At 43.2% G+C, this 16,355-nt stretch overlaps 1 pseudogene across 1 annotated transcript; it reads left to right on the top strand.

Moving 5' to 3' along the window:
- The first annotated feature begins 394 nt into the window (after positions 1 to 394).
- LOC311143384 (N-arachidonyl glycine receptor-like) lies at positions 395 to 1,604 on the top strand (annotated as a pseudogene). The gene is made up of 2 exons: positions 395 to 422; positions 540 to 1,604. The product of its transcript is annotated as an N-arachidonyl glycine receptor-like (transcript).
- Positions 1,605 to 16,355: the final 14,751 nt, after the last annotated feature.

The following is a 16,355-nucleotide window of genomic DNA, read 5'->3' as shown; positions in this document are numbered from 1 at the left end:
TGACCCTGGCCCATGCCAGGGTGTTTTAGCAGAGTGTACACAGATAATGTCTGAGGGACATAGTAGGCGCTACTCGTTGAATGACACAGCTATTTAAAAAAAAACATTCAAATGATTTAACAGCAGGGACTGCCAACTGTAAGTAACAGACACACATTTAGAATTCTTCATTTTCCTGTGCATCCTCATAGCTACCCTTATATTTTGACTGCTCTGATCTTTTATTTCCATGTACAGTATCTTTGCAAGCATAACTCAATTGTCTGATATTTAATGTGTTCTTTTTCTGCAAGATAGTATTTCAATAAATCAGCAGATATGCCATACTATTATTGCCGTGTTTCTTTGCTGATGTGGCTTACTGTATGTGGTCTAGCGGTTAGTGTTGCCGACAATGGTACACTTCTACCAGAGTTACCATGGTTTGAATCCGACCCACCGGCCTCCTACCATTCCTTTCTTCTCTTCGTGTCCTATTTGTTAAGTAAAACCACAAAAAAAGATTATGTGTTAATGTTCATCCATATGCTCTTTTTCAGCAGTGCCATTTCACAAGGTAGTTAGACGCATCATTGGAGTGGATCAGAACTTATCTACAGTAGTTGATCTGAATATAACATAACCATGGAGTCCAGCTCAGTCCGCTCATTGGAACAGGTCACTACAGAATACCGCATCACAGGCCTGGTCTTCTACTGTGTCATCTTCACCATCGGCATAGTGGTCAAAGTCACCGCATGATGGGTCTTTGCCTTGACCACCAAGAGGAGGAACTCCGTCTCGGTCTACATGATCAACGTAGATCTCGTCTTTATCGTCCTACTCCCCTTCAGGATGATTTACTATGGGCAGGACCAGGGGCCCTTTGGGGACATCTTCTGTCGGGTCAGTGCGGCTCTGACTGTCTTCTAGCCCTGCATGGCCTTGTGGCTCTTCGCCCTGATCAGCACCGACCGCTACGTGGCCATTGTCCAGCCCAAACACAGCAAGGAGCTCAAGAACATCCCCAAAGCCCTGGTTGCATGCGTCGGGGGGTGGATCATGACCCTGGGTAGCACTGTCCTCTTGCTGTTCCCTGATCATGACCCGGATCGCGCCTCCAACTTCACCACCTGCGTCAAGATGCGTGACATCATCCACCTGCGAACGGACAACCCCGTCCACTTTGTGCGCCTGGTCTTCTTCTTCCTGCTGCCCATCTGTATCATGATTGGTTGCTATGTGGTCATTGTGGATAACCTCATCCACGGATGGACGTCCAAGCTCAAGCCCAAGGTCAAGCAGAAGTCCATCAGGATTATTTCACACTCATCATCCAGGGGCTGGTGTGTTTCGTACCTTCCCAAGTTTGTTTGGTGGTTCTGTTGCTGGAAGGAGGGGATGGATCAGAGTACAGCACGTGGGGAGCCTTTACGATGTTCCTGATGAATATGAGTACAGTGCTGGACGTTATTCTCTACTACATTGTTTCAAAGCAGTTCCAAGATAGAGTGATCAGTGTGATTCTGTACGGGAACTATCTGCGGAGCGTGCGGAGGAAAAGCAGATGCACACACACAGAGAGTATGAGGTCAATTAGGAACTTGACCAGCGCCATGATCTGAAGGCGGAAACAAAACTCAAATGTGCAAAAGGGGGGGACATATACAGTCAGGGAAAAAAGTATTTGATCCCCTGCTGATTTTGTACGTTTGCCCACTGACAAAGAAATGATCAGTCTATAATTTTAATGGTAGGTCAGTTGGTAGAGCATGGCGCTTGCAACACCAGGGTTGTGGGTTTGATTCCCACGGGGGGCCAGTATGAAAAATGTATGCACTCACTAAAGACTGTAAGTCGCTCTGGATAAGAGCGTCTGCTAAATGACTAAAATGTAAATGTAACAGTGAGAGACAGAATAACAACAAAAAAATCCAGAAAAAACGCATGTCAAAAATGTTATGAATTGATTTGCATTTTAATGAGGGAAATAAGAATTTGACCCCCTCTCAATCAGAAAGATTTCTGGCTCCCAGGTGTCTTTTATACAGGTAATGAGCTGAGATTAGGAGCACACTCTTAAAGGGAGTGCTCCTAATCTCAGTTTGTTACCTGTATAAAAGACACCTGTCCACAGAAGCAATCAATCAGATTCCAAACTCTCCACCATGGCCAAGACGAAAGAGCTCTCCAAGGATGTCAGGGACAAGACTGTAGACCTACACAAGGCTGGAATGGGCTACAAGACCATCGCCAAGAAGCTTGGTGAGAAGGTGACAACAGTTGGTGTGATTATTCGCAAATGGAAGAAACACAAAATACAGTGAGCTCCATAATTCATTGGACAGTGACCATTTTTTTGTTATTTTGGTTCTGTACTCTAGCGCTTTGAGTTTGAAAAGATACAATGACAATGAGGGTGAAGTGCAGACTGTCAGCTTTAATTTGAGGGTATATTCATACATATCAGATGAACCGTTTAGAAATTATAGAAGCTTTTGTACATGGTCCCCCCCATTTTCGGGCATCAAAAAACATTGGACAGTGTTAAATAATGTAGAATAAAGTAATCATTGTTAATATTTGGTCGCATATCCTTTGCATGCAATGACTGCTTGAAGTCTGCGATGCATCGACATCACCAGACGCTGGGTATCTTCCCTGGTGATGCTCTGCCAGGCTTGTACTGCAGCCATCTTCAGTTCCTGCTTGTTTCGGGGAAAATGCATGTTCAATTGGATTCAGATCCGGTGATTGACTCGGCCAGTCAAGGATTTTCCCATTTTTGGCCATCAAAAACCCCTTCGTTGCTCTAGCAGTATGTTTAGGGTCATTGTCTTGTTGCATGATGAAGTGCCGTCCAATGAGTTTGGAGGCATTTGGTTTTATCTGAGCAGATAAAATATTTCTGTAGACTTCAGATTTCTGAAGTCACATCATCGATGAAGACAAGTGAGCCTGTTCCACTGGCAGCCATACAGGCCCAAGCCATAACACCCCCTCCACCATGTTTCACGGATGAGGTGGTATGCTTTGGATCATGGGCATTTCTTTTTTGTTAATCTTTGTCTCATCGAGTGGCGCAGTGGTCTAAGGCACTGCACTGCATTGTGCCACTAGAGATCCTGGTTCGAATCCAGGCTCTGTCGTAGCCTGCCGCGACCAGGAGACCCATGGGGCGGCGCACAATTGGCCCAGCGTCGTCCAGGGTAGGGGAGGGAATGGCCGGCAGGGATGTAGCTCAGTTGATAGAGCATGGTGTTTGCAACGCCAGGGTTGTGGGTTCGTTTCCCATGGGGGGCCAGTATGAAAAAATAAAATAATAATAATTAAAATAATGTATGCACTACTAACTGTAAATCGCTCTGGATAAGAGCGTCTGCTAAATGAGTAAAATGTAAATCTGTCCACAATACTTTTTTCCGGGGCTCTTTTAGGTGCTTTTTAGCAAACTGTAATCTCGCCTTTCTGTTCTTCAGGCTTATCAGTGGTTTGCATCTTGTAGTGTACCCTCTGTAGTCCTGCTGGTGTAGTCTTTTACGTATGGTAAACTTTGACACATCTACACCTGCATCCAGGAGAGTGTTTTTGATCTGTTGGGCTGTTGTCAGGGGGGTTTTCTTCACCATAGAGAGTATTCTCCGGTCATCCACTACAGTGGTCTTCCTCGGTCTACCGGGCCTTTTGACATAATTGAGTTCACCGGATGTTTTTTTCTTGTTAATGATGAACCAAACTGTTGACTTGGGCATGACCAGGGTTTTTGCAATGTTCCTGATTGATTGATTTTCATTTCTGAGCCTTATGACGGCCAGCTTCATTTGCATCGACACTGCTGTCTTCCTCATGTTGTCACACCCCAACAACAACCTCAATAGCAAAGGCAATAGCAAAGTCTAGAATCAATACTATTCATCAACAGCTCTCCTGCATTCACTAACAACACAAATGAATACACCTGCCTAACGACACACATCTGTGAATCCAATTTAACAAATACTTGTAGTACCTTAAAATGGGGGGACCATGTACAAAAGGTGCTGTCATTTCTAAACGGTTAATCCGATATGTATGAAAATACCCTCAAATTAAAGCTGACAGTCTGTACTTCACCCTCATTGTCATTGAATCCTTTCAAACTCAAAGTGCTAGAGAACAGAACCAAAATAACAAAAAAATTGTAACTGTCCAATGAATTATGGAGCTCACTGTAACTGTCAATCTCCCTCGGCCTGGGGCTCCATGCAAGATCTCACCTCGTGAGAACGGTGAGGAATCAGCCCAGAATTACACTGGAGGATCTTGTCAATGATCTCAAGGCAGCTGGGACCAGAGTCACCAAGAAAACAATTGGTAACACACTACGCCGTGAAGGACTGAAATCCTGCAGCGCCCGCAAGGTCCCCCTGCTCAAGAAAGCACATATACAGGCCCGTCTGAAGTTTGCCAATGAACATCTGAATGATTCAGAGAAGAACTGGGTGAAAGTGTTGTGGTCAGATGAGACCAAAATCTAACTCTTTGGCATCAACTCAACTCGCCGTGTTTGAAGGAGGAGGATTGCTGCCTATGACCCCAAGAACACCATCTCCACCATCAAACATGGAGGTGGAAACATTATGCTTTGGGGGTGTTTTTCTGCTAAGGGGACAGGCCAACTTCACCGCATCAAAGGGACGATGGACGGCGCCATGTACCGTCAAATCTTGGGTGAGAACCTCCTTCCCTCAGCCAGGGCATTGAAAATGGGTAGTGGATGGGTATTCCAGCATGACAATGACCCAAAACACACGGCCAAGGCAACAAAGGAGTGGCTCAACAAGAAGCACATTAAGGTCCTGGAGTGGCCTAGCCAGTCTCCAGACCTTAAACCCATAGAAAGTATGTGGAGGGAGCTGAAGGTTCGAGTTGCCAAACGTCAGCCTCGAAACCTTAATGACTTGGAGAAGATCTGCAAATAGGAGTGGGACAAAATCCCTCCTGAGATGTGTGCAAACCTGGTGGCCAATTACAAGAAACGTCTGACCTCTGTGATTGCCAACAAAGGTTTTGCCACCAAGTACTAAGTGATGTTTTGCAGAGGGGTCAAATACTTATTTCCCTCATTAAAATGCAAATCAATTTATAACATTTTTGACATGCGTTTTTCTGGATTTTTTTGTTGTTATTCTGTCTCTCACTGTTCAAATAAACCTGCCATTAAAATTATAGACTGATCATGTCTTTGTCAGTGGGCAAACGTACAAAATCAGCAGGGGATCAAATACTTTTTTCCCTCACTGTAAGTCTTCTAAGAAGTTGTCCAAACTTGTACACAGAACCATATGTTTAACTTACTGTATATGTTGAAACTTACAGTACCAGTCAAAAGTTTGGACACACCTACTCATTCAAGGATTTGTCTTTATTTGTACTATTTTTTACATTGTAGAATAACAGTGAAGACATCAAAACGATGAAATAACACATATGGAATCATGTAGTAACCAAAAAAGTGTTAAACAAATCCAAATATATTTCAGATTTCAGATTTTTCAAATTGCCACCCATTGCCTTGATGACAGCATTTCACACTTGTGGTATTCTCTCAAACAGCTTCACCTGGAATGCTTTTCCAACAGTCTTGAAGGACTTCCCACATATGCTGAGCACTTGTTGGCTGCTTTTCCTTCCGACTCATCCCAAACCATCTCAATTGGGTTGAGGTCGGGGGATTGTGGAAGTCAGGTCATCTGATGCAGCACTCCATCACTCTCCTTCTTGGTAAAATAGCCCTTACACAGCCTGGAGGTGTGTTGGGTCATTTTCTTGTTAAAAAACAAATGATAGTACCACTAAGCCCAAACCAGATGGGATGGCGTATCACTGCATAATGCTGTGGTAGCCATGCTGGTTAAGTGTGCCTTGAATTCTAAATAAATCACAGACAGTGTCACCAGCAAAGCACCTCCACACCATAACACCTCCTCCTCCATGCTTTACGGTGGGAAATACACATGCAGAGATCATCCGTTCACCCACACCACGTCTCACAAATCCACGGCGGTTGGAAACAAAAATCTCAAATTTTGACTCCAGACCAAAGGACACATTTCCACCGGTCTGATGCCCATTGCTCGTGTTTCTTGGCCCAAGCAAGTCTATTTTTCTTATTGGTGTCCTTTATTAGTTGTTTCTTTGCAGAAATTCGACCATAAAGGCCTGATTCCCTCATTCAACTTTTTCACTCCGGACGCTTTATCTGGACATGGTTCGTCAACATCTTCAACAGCCGAAGCTAAGTAGTAACATTAACATGATGTCTTCTAATTGCAGTCGCTGTACTCATAATATACAGGAGAACGATCTGCTACAAGCCCAGCTTCAGACGCAATCGTTAGGCAAGGGTAATTTCAGTGTAGGAAAGGAAGAAACAGCGTCTGTGCCACCAGTAAGTACAGATAGTAACGTTAGTATAAATCCCCCCGCACAGTCCCCGCAGCCGGACAACTTTCTCATGGCTTCTGGAGGGAAATACTGTCGGAATGCTCAACCGGTGTCGGTCATTCAGCCGACAGAAACTTTCAACCGGTTTTCCCCATTATGTAGCGAGTCGGAGTCTGAGTCTGAGTCTTCTCTTGTCTCTACTCCTCCCGTTACGGGGTCTGAGACGCCGAAGGCTCCCACCATTAGCTCTGACAAATTGAAAACCCTAGTCATTGGCGACTCCATTACCCGCAGTATTAGACTTAAAACGAATCACCCAGCGATCATACACTGTTTACCAGGGGGCAGGGCTACCGACGTTAAGGCTAATCTAAAGATGGGGCTGGCTAAAGCTAAAACTGGCGAGTGTAGAGAGTATAGAGATATTGTTATCCACGTCGGCACCAACGATGTTAGGATGAAACAGTCAGAGGTCACCAAGTGCAACATAGCTTCAGCGTGTAAATCAGCTAGAAAGATGTGTCGGCATCGAGTAATTGTCTCTGGCCCCCTCCCAGTTAGGGGGAGTGACGAGCTCTACAGCAGAGTCTCAGCACTCAATCGCTGGTTGAAAACTGTTTTCTGCCCCTCCCAAAAGATAGAATTTGTAGATAATTGGCCCTCTTTCTGGGACTCACCCACAAACAGGACCAAGCCTGACCTGCTGAGGAGTGACGGACTCCATCCTAGCTGGAGGGGTGCTCTCATCTTATCTACCAACATAGATAGGGCTCTAACTCCTCTAGCCCCACAGTGAAATAGGGTGCAGGCCAGGCAGCAGGCTGTTAGCCAACCTGCCAGCTTAGTGGAGTCTGCCAATAGCATAGTCAGTGTGGTCAGCTCAGCCATACCCATTGAGACTGTGTCTGTGCCTCGACCTAGGTTGGGCAAAACTAAACATGGCGGTGTTCGCCTTAGCAATCTTATTAGGATAAAGACCTCCTCCATTCCTGCCATTATTGAAAGAGATCGTGATACCTCACATCTCAAAATAGGGTTACTTAATGTTAGATCCCTCACTTCAAAGGCAGTCATAGTCAATGAACTAATCACTGATCATAATCTTGATGTGATTGGCCTGACTGAAACATGGCTTAAGCCTGATGAATTTGCTGTGTTAAATGAGGCCTCACCTCCTGGTTACACTAGTGACCATATTCCCCGTGCATCCCGCAAAGGCGGAGGTGTTGCTAACATTTACGATAGCAAATTTCAATTTACAAAAAAAAAAATGGCGTTTTCGTCTTTTGAGCTTCTAGTCATGAAATCTATGCAGCCTACTCAATCACTTTTTATAGCTACTGTTTACAGGCCTCCTGGGCCATATACAGCGTTCCTCTCTGAGTTTCCTGAATTCCTATCAGACCTTGTAGTCATAGCAGATCATATTCTAATTTTTGGTGATTTTAATATTCACATGGAGAAGTCCACAGACCCACTCCAAAAGTCTTTCGGAGCCATCATCGACTCAGTGGGTTTTGTCCAACATGTCTCTGGACCTACTCACTGCCACAGTCATACTCTGGACCTAGTTTTGTCCCATGGAATAAATGTTGTAGATCTTAATGTTTTTCCACAAAATCCTGGACTATCGGACCACCATTTTATTACGTTTGCAATCGCAACAAATAATCTGCTCAGACCCCAACCAAGGAGCATCAAAAGTCGTGCTATAAATTCTCAGACAACACAAAAATTCCTTGATGCCCTTCCAGACTCCTTCTGCCTACCCAAGGACGTCAGAGGACAAAAATCAGTTAACCACTTAACTGAGGAACTCAATTTAACCTTGCGCAATACCCTAGATGCAGTTGCACCCCTAAAAACGAAAAACATTTGTCATAAGAAACTAGCTTCCTGGTATACAGAAAATACCCGAGCTTTGAAGCAAGCTTCCAGGAAATTGGAACGGAAATGGCGCCACACCAAACTGGAAGTCTTCCGACTAGCTTGGAAAGACAGTACCGTGCAGTACCGAAGAGCCCTCACTGCTGCTCGATCATCCTACTTTTCCAACTTAATCGAGGAAAATAAGAACAATCCAAAATTTCTTTTTGATACTGTTGCAAAGCTAACTAAAAAGCAGCATTCCCCAAGAGAGGATGGCTTTCACTTCAGCAGTAATAAATTCATGAACTTCTTTGAGGAAAAGATCATGACCATTAGAAAGCAAATTACGGACTCCTCTTTGAATCTGCGTATTCCTCCAGGGCTTAGCTGTCCTGGATCTGCACAGCTCTGCGAGGGCCTGGGATCGGGAGAGACACTTAAGTGTTTTAGTACTATATCTCTTGACACAATGATGAAAATAATCATGGCCTCTAAACCTTCAAGCTGCATACTGGATCCTATTCCTACTAAACTGCTGAAGGAGCTGCTTCCTGTGCTTGGCCCTCCTATGTTGAACATAATAAACAGCTCTCTATCCACCGGATGTGTACCAAACTCACTAAAAGTGGCAGTGATAAAGCCTCTCTTGAAAAAGCCAAACCTTGACCCGGAAAATATAAAAAACTATCGGCCTATATCGAATCTTCCATTCCTCTCAAAAATTTTAGAAAAAGCTGTTGCGCAGCAACTCACTGCCTTTCTGAAGACAAACAATGTATACGAAATGCTTCAGTCTGGTTTTAGACCCCATCATAGCACTGAGACTGCACTTGTGAAGGTGGTAAATGACCTTTTAATGGCGTCAGACCGAGGCTCTGCATCTGTCCTCGTGCTACTAGACCTTAGTGCTGCCTTTGACACCATCGATCACCACATTCTTTTGGAGAGACTGGAAACCCAAATTGGTCTACACGGACAAGTTCTGGCCTTGTTTAGATCTTACCTGTCGGAAAGATATCAGTTTGTCTCTGTGAATGGTCTGTCCTCCGACAAATCAACTGTACATTTCGGTGTTCCTCAAGGTTCCGTTTTAGGACCACTATTGTTTTCACTATATATTTTACCTCTTGGGGATGTTATTCGAAAACATAATGTTAACTTTCACTGCTATGCGGATGACACACAGCTGTACATTTCAATGAAACATGGTGAAGCCCCAAAATTGCCCTCGCTAGAAGCCTGTGTTTCAGACATAAGGAAGTGGATGGCTGAAAACTTTCTACTTTTAAACTCGGACAAAACAGAGATGCTTGTTCTAGGTCCCAAGAAACAAAGAGATCTTCTGTTAAATCTGACAATTCATCTTGATGGTTGTAAAGTCGTCTCAAATAAAACTGTGAAGGACCTCGGCGTTACTCTTGACCCTGATCTCTCTTTTGACGAACATATCAAGACTGTTTCAAGGACAGCTTTTTTCCATCTACGTAACATTGCAAAAATCAGAAATTTTCTGTCCAAAAATGATGCAGAAAAATTAATCCATGCATTTGTTACTTCTAGGTTAGACTACTGCAATGCTCTACTTTCCGGCTACCCGGATAAAGCACTAAATAAACTTCAGTTAGTGCTAAATACGGCTGCTAGAATCCTGACTAGAACCAAGAAATTTGATCATATTACTCCAGTGCTAGCTTCCCTACACTGGCTTCCTGTTAAGGCAAGGGCTGATTTCAAGGTTTTACTGTTAACCTATAAAGCGTTACATGGGCTTGCTCCTACCTATCTTTCCGAGTTGGTCCTGCCGTACATACCAATACGTACGCTACGGTCACAAGACGCAGGCCTCCTAATTGTCCCTAGAATTTCTAAGCAAACAGCGGGAGGCAGGGCTTTCTCCTATAGATCTCCATTTTTATGGAACAGTCTGCCTACCCATGTGAGAGACGCAGACTCGGTCTCAACCTTTAAGTCTTTACTGAAGACTTATCTCTTCAGTAGGTCATATGATTGAGTGTAGTCAGGCCCAGGAGTGTGAAGGTGAACGGAAAGGCTCTGGAGCAACGAACAGCCCTTGCTGTCTCTGCCAGGCCGGTTCCCCTCTCTCCACTGGGGTTCTCTGCCTCTAACCCTGTTACAGGGGCTGAGTCACTGGCTTGCAGGTGCTCTTTCATGCCGTCCCTAGGAGGGGTGCGTCACTTGAGTGGGTTGAGTTACTGACGTGATCTTCCTGTCTGGGTTGGCGCCCCCCCTTGGTTTGTGCTGTGGTGGAGACCTCTGTGGGCTATACTCGGCCTTGTCTCAGGATTGTAAGTTGGTGGTTGAGGATATCCCTCTAGTGGTGCGGGGGCTGTGCTTTGGCAGAGTGGGTGGGGTTATATCCTTCCTGTTTGGCCCTGTCCGGGGGTTTCTTCGGATGGGGCCACAGTGTCTCCGGACCGCTCCTGTCTCAGCCTCCAGTATTTATGCTGCAGTAGTTTATGTGTCGGGGGGCTGGGGTTAGTTGGTTATACCTGGAGTACTTCTCCTGTCTTATCCAGTGTCCTGTGTGAATTTAAGTATGCTCTCTCTAATTCTCTCGTTCTCTCTTTCTCTCTGAGAACCTGAGCCCTAGGACCATACGTCAGGACTACCGGGCATGCTGACACCTTGCTGTCCCCAGTCCGCCTGGCCTTGCTGCTATTCCAGTTTCAACTGTTCTGCCTGCGGTTACGAAACCCCTACTTGTCCCAGACCTGCTGTTTTCAACTCTTAATGATCGGCTATGAAAAGCCAACTGAGAGACCTGAGCCCTAGGACCATACGTCGGGACTACCGGCCGTGGTGACTCCTTGCTGTCCCCAGTCCGCCTGGCCTTGCTGCTATTCCAGTTTCAACTGTTCTGCCTGCGGTTATGGAACCCCTACCTGTCCCAGACCTGCTGTTTTCAACTCTTAATGATCGGCTATGAAAAGCCAACTGAGATTTATTCCTGATTATTATTTGACCATGCTTGTCACTTATGAACATTTTTGAACATCTTGGCATGGTTCTGTTATAACCTCCACCCGGCACAGCCAGAAGAGGACTGGCCACCCCTCATAGCCTGGTTCCTCTCTAGGTTTCTTCCTAGGTTTTGGCCTTTCTAGGGAGTTTTTCCTAGCCACCGTGCTTCTACACCTGCATTACTAGCTGTTTGGGGTTTTAGGCTGGGTTTCTGTACAGCACTTCGAGATATTAGCTGATGTACGAAGGGCTATATAAAATAAAATTGATTGAAAAATGGATTGATTCACGCAGTCTCCTCTGAACAGTTGATATTGAGATGTGTCTGTTACTTTAACTCTATGAAGCATTTATTTGGGCTGCAATTTCTGAATCTGGTAACTCTAATGAACTTATCTTCTGCAGCAGTGGTAACTCTGGGTCTTCCATTCCTGTGGCGGTCCTCATGAGAGCCAGTTTCATCATAGCGCTTTATGGTTTTGGTGACTGCAATTGAAGAAACTTTCAAAGTTCTTGAAATGTTCCGTATTGACTGAGCTTCATGTCTTAAAGTAATGACGGACTGTCATTTCTCTTTGCTTATTTGAGCTGTTCTTGCCATAATATGGACTTGGTATTTTACCAAATAGGGCTATCTTTTGTCACAACACAACTGATTGGCTCAAACGCATTAAGAATGAAATCAATTCCACAAATTAACTTTTAATTAACACCTGTTAATTGAAATGCATTCCAGGTGACTAATGTATTCAAGGTGAAGCTGGATGACAGAATGCCAAGAGCGTGCAAAGCTGTCATCAAGGAGAGGTAGGAGAAGAGAAAGCGGAGGGTGAACGGACTTGGTTAGAGAAACATTTGGTTTCTCTAAGGGTCCCTATTTGAATTACCCCAGAGACAACAAAACGGCTATTTGAAGAATCCGACATATAAAATATATTTTGATTTGTTTAACACTGTTTTTGGTTACTACATGATTCCGTATGTGTTATTTCATAGTTTTGATGTCTACACTTTATTCTAGAATGTAAAAAATAGTAAAATAAAGAAAAACCCTTGAATGAGTAGGTGTGTCCACACTTTTGTCTGGTAGTGTACCTCATTAAGCTGACTGAGAGAATGCCAAGCGTGTGCAAAGCTGTCATCAAGGCAAAGGGTGGCTATTTGAAGAATCTCAAATATAAAATACATTTTGATTTGTTTAACACTTTTTTGATTACTACATGACTCCATAAATGTTATTTCATAATTTTGATATCTTCACTTTTATTCTACAATGTAGAAAATAGTCAAAATAAAGAAAAACCCTGGAATGAGTAGGTGTGTCCAAACTTTTGACTGGTACTGTATATGTGAGAAACACAGGATTGTATAAGAATCATGACTGTTTTGTGTATTCATAAGAAGTAGGCCATAATCATATAATCATATAAGATTGACATAACATTTGTATAAATCATTTCCGTGTGTGTGATCACTCTGGGCTTCATGCTTTAATGTTAAAGTATTTTTTTTAAAAACTGATTCAAATTCACACTCTCACTGTACAGGGGCATTGTTTTACCATAAACATCTGGGCATAGTCAGTACTAATTGAATTACCCCTGAGATTACTGTACAACAACTGCACACTTCACATGAGACAGGGAGATGTTGCTGTCAATCTGGTTCTCCATTTTAGATCTAACATTTGCGGAACTAATGTATTTGATCACTGTAAAAGTGAAGTAAGAGTATGTGTGTATTATTGCTTCTTTGGGATTGACAGGAAAGTCCTCATAAATCGGCTGTCATCTCTGAACGGTGTATCTCGAACAGGAAACAGTGGTGGAAGTCAGCAAAAGGTTAGAGGGCCTGTGTTCTTAGGTTTTCGGTTGTGGTTTTGTATCATGGCTACAGTACATTGTTTATAGTATCTTCTGTTACCACATAACGTCATTTTCGTGTCCTCAAAGTAACTATTTAAAATTCAAAACATAATGATCCATGTCATGTGATAATAACCATGAATGTTGTTTATTTCCCAGTCTATAAATACCTATGCTTTACCCACTGTTGTTCATTTTAGTATTGTGTGGATGTAATTTGTGATTTATCATGACAGGAGGGACATCAGGGCACCTATCAAGGAGAGGCACTATAATACAGGAAATACAAGTGTTCTCTTCCTCCGAGCTGCTGTTTCATAGCATGACCAGATAGTGGCAGTGTAAGTGTACCACAGAAAACTACACTAGAGCCACCTGTCCAGCAGAAGGAAAATGGAAGGAATTTCAATAGAAGTGGTTTGTTTGGATGACATTGGATGACTCTTTTTAAAGTCAAAATAATCTACAACATGTGTAATACAGTATGTCCAAACGTTGATCTGGCTACAGCTCAATTTGTGTGAGGAGTAGTGAGATTCAGGAAGCGTTGAGCAAGATGTAGGCCACATTGGTTGAACATACTGTATGTCTGTTTGTGATGTCATGCTCAGGTTATATACTGGTTGCAAAATAATGTTTTTCCACGCATCTTTTCAATGACCAGACAAATGTTTTAAATACATTTTAGATACAAAATAGTGCACGTTAACCAAGATATTACATATTTTTCAGGCGTCTTGATGTAGTCAAGGAAAATACATTTGGTTGTACAGTAATTTGGTTATCTTCAAACAGAAACCAGATTTAAACCAGAAATTACATCATTATGACATCCCATGCCACATTTGGCCCACTGGGAAATAGAACCAAAGATAGAACATTACAGAAGGTAGCCAACAGTGATAAAATGAATGAAAATGAAAAATAGTGTTTTGTACAATAGACATTGCACAAAACATACAGAAATGCTATGAACAAAGATGCTGTACATGTTCCAGATAAGAAAATGAATGGTCTTCTTTTCTTTTTTACATTGCTATTATACTCTATATATACAAAAGTACGTGGACATCCCTTCAAATTAGTGGATTCAGCTATTTCAGCCACACTCGTTGCTGACAGGTGTATAAAATCGAGCACACAGCCATGCAATCTCCATAGACAAACATTGGCAGTAGAATGGCCTTACTGAAGAGCTCAGTGACTTTCAACGTGGCACGGTCATAGGATGCCACCTTTCCAACAAGTCAGTTCGTTAAATTTCTGCCCTGCTAGAGCTGCCCCGGTCATCTGTAAGTGCTGTTATTGTGAAGTAGAAACGTCTAGGAGCAACAACGGCCTAGCCGCGAAGTGGTAGGCCACACATGCTCACAGAACGGGACCGCCGAGTGCTGAAGCATGTAAAAATTGTCTGTCATAGGTTGCAAAACTCACTACCGAGTTCCAAACTGCCTCTGGAAGCAAGAACTGTTCGTCGGGAGCTTCATGAAATGGGTTTCCATGGCGGATGCCAGGAGAACTCTACCTGCCCCAATGCATAGTGCCAACTGTAAAGTTTGGTGGAGGAGGAATAATGGTCTGAGGCTGTTTTTCATGGTTCGGGCTAGGCCCCATAGTTCCAGTGAAAATAAATCTTAACGCGACAGCATACAATGACATTCTAGACGATTCTGTGCTTCCAACTTTGTGGCAACTGTTTGGGGAAGGCCCTTTCCTGTTTCAGCATGACAATGCACCCATGCACAAAGTGAGGTCCATACAGAAATGGTTTGTCGAGATCTGTGTGGAAGAACTTGACTGGCCTGCACAGAGCCCTGACCTCAACCCCATCCAACACCTTTGGGATGAATTGGAATGCCGACTGCGAGCCAGGCCTAATCGCCCTAATCTGTGCCTGACCTCACTAATGCTCTTGTGGCTGAATGGAAGCAAGTCCCCGCAGCAATGTTCCAACATCTAGTGGAAAGCTTTCCCAGAAGAGTGGAGGCTGTTATAGCAGCAAAGGTGGGACCAACTCCATAGTAATGTCCATTATTCTGGAATGAGATGTTCGACGAGCAGGTGTCCACATACTTTTGGTCATGTAGTGTGTACTTCACTGCTTTAAGGGATGATGGAATGGCTTTCCATGTGGGTTTGCTATACTATGCCCAAATCCTAGCTTGAATTTAGCAGTAAACATGAATCTTTCCATATTGATGTAGTACCACATTTTTTTATTGATAATAAGCACGTCATCTATTGACCCTGAGAGTCAGTGGCCAATGGCTTAAAAGTAGCATTAACATTGTTGTGATCAAAACAATGGTCTTGACAGTGACAATGGTCGAAACGACCTCAGTCGGTAACTTGAGGGTTAACAGCTCATGTCATGAATCTAATGTTAGTCATAGCTGGTTGAATTGATGAGTCAATACTATGATCGCTGAATCTACCTTTAAACCAGATACAGATGTAGGATCTTAATTTGATCACTCTTTTGTTGCTGAGAATTTTCCTGCACCACAACAAATGCAAACTTGTAGTTTATTCAAGGTTTAAAAAGGCTTCTAAAGTTTGTAATTTCCACTTTAAAATGTCAGACTTGATTTGCCATAACGAAAAATGTATCAACCGCTACAAACAAATGTCCATTAATTATAATCCACATAGTCATTCACATTCCCTGTTGCTGCAGGATTATTTTCCTGCTGTAGCAAACAGGATCAAAATAAGATCCTACATCTGTATATTACAAAAATAATTATGGTTACTGTTGTTCACCACACTAGGATAGGTTTATAGACCACCTTTGGTCATATTCTAGGCCGATTACATTGCAGATGTTGCATTGCATCCAATAATGGTTGTGTGCCATATCATAATAATCTACTGTGCAGTTGGGCATCAGATTGATAGATCAGATGATGTGGTTAGCTGAGATTGAAGAGGTAAGAAAATAGCTGAAATGGGATCATTCAATCTGTCTCTGTCATAATAGATACCCTTTTCACCATTAGACTGTAGGACTGACAGACTTGGTTGCTAGAGTCGGCATGGGTTCAAATCCTGCCCACTGCCCTTTCACTCACCCTCCCCCTATCTCCCCCGTTTTTCCAACACTTACTATTTGACTAAATAGTATTTTAACCTAGGTTGGAGATCAGTATCTTATTTGAGATCAGATATGGCAGGAATACTGTATAGATGATTTGGTTTTGACTACCAGTGATACAAGACTAAAGGTGCTAAAGA

Source organism: Coregonus lavaretus (genome assembly GCF_964263955.1).
Source record: "Coregonus lavaretus genome assembly, chromosome: 16".
NCBI classification, from domain to species: domain Eukaryota; kingdom Metazoa; phylum Chordata; class Actinopteri; order Salmoniformes; family Salmonidae; genus Coregonus; species Coregonus lavaretus.
Note: the sequence above shows the minus strand (reverse complement) of the source record. Positions and strands in the feature narration are given on the sequence as shown.